Raw genomic sequence first — 1,090 nt, 5'->3', positions numbered from 1 at the left:
AGAGGGACCCCGCCCCCCAGACACTGCAAGCGTGTGTACCCTCGACGGTTGGTAACACCGCCCTCGCCCACCTCCAAAGTCCGACCCCCTCATCTGAGTCGGGGTCTCTGCTCTTCCTGACCGGGCAGTTCTGCTGCTGAGTGGACAGGCCGTTGCGGGTGCCAGACGCCCCCTGAGGACGATGAGTTCTTCTTTTTGCCTTTCTCCCTTAGCTCCAGGGATAACGGGCGGCCCCGCCTGGTTTGGCAGCTGCTTCTCCAGCCTTCCTCGCAGGTCAGCTCGACCTCGGCCGAAGGCTTCAACTACTTTACTCACGTATGCGGAGTTAGTAACTCCTGCGAAGTCACAAGAGCAAACTTATTAAACAAACAATTATATAAAATAGCATGAATATCTATATCTTCCTGCTGTATTTTGCCCTGCATGCATCTGATGAACTGGGCTTTAGCCCATGAAAGCTTATGCTGAGATAAATTGGTTAGTCTCTAAGGTGCTACAAGTCCTCCTCATTCGCTTTTCCCGACTGATTGTGCTGGGGACTCTGCCTGGCTCCAGCGCTCCGGTCCCTCAGCTACCAAGGCCACCTGGGATCCCTGATCGAATCCAGCTTCAAGGAGTGCTGAGATCCATCTGTCTCTTTCTGTGCCTCTGTCTCTCTCTAGGTATGGCCTCCTGACCCTGCCTCCTGTGATCAGTTATAGTTTGCTAGCCCCCCACCCCACCTCCATGGGTGTTTTTGGCTTCTCCATTCACTCTGCAGCAACGCTCCTTGTACCCAAGCTAAAGATCCCTGCAGCCCCAAAAATCCTCGGGGGTTTGCTCAGCAAGTGGGTTACTAGCAGAATGGTTGTGGGGTGAAGGTGGGGATAGGGAGGTGCTGAACCTGGGGACAAAGGAGGGTGGCAGATTAAGGTGTCACTCAGCCCAGCTCGCTGAGTCCAAGGACATATGAGGGGACCGGCTTTAAATTGCTGTTCGATCCAGCCGACTGAGTCCCGGGACACACCAGGGGTCAGCTTGCGAGTGCTGATGACCCAGTCCTCTCTGACATGCTATGTTCATGTGTGTGTGCCTGTGTGTCTGTTCACGT

This window comes from Lepidochelys kempii, unplaced genomic scaffold, assembly GCF_965140285.1.
Source record: "Lepidochelys kempii isolate rLepKem1 unplaced genomic scaffold, rLepKem1.hap1 scaffold_29, whole genome shotgun sequence".
In the NCBI taxonomy this organism is placed as follows: Eukaryota; Metazoa; Chordata; order Testudines; family Cheloniidae; genus Lepidochelys; species Lepidochelys kempii.
Note: the sequence above shows the minus strand (reverse complement) of the source record.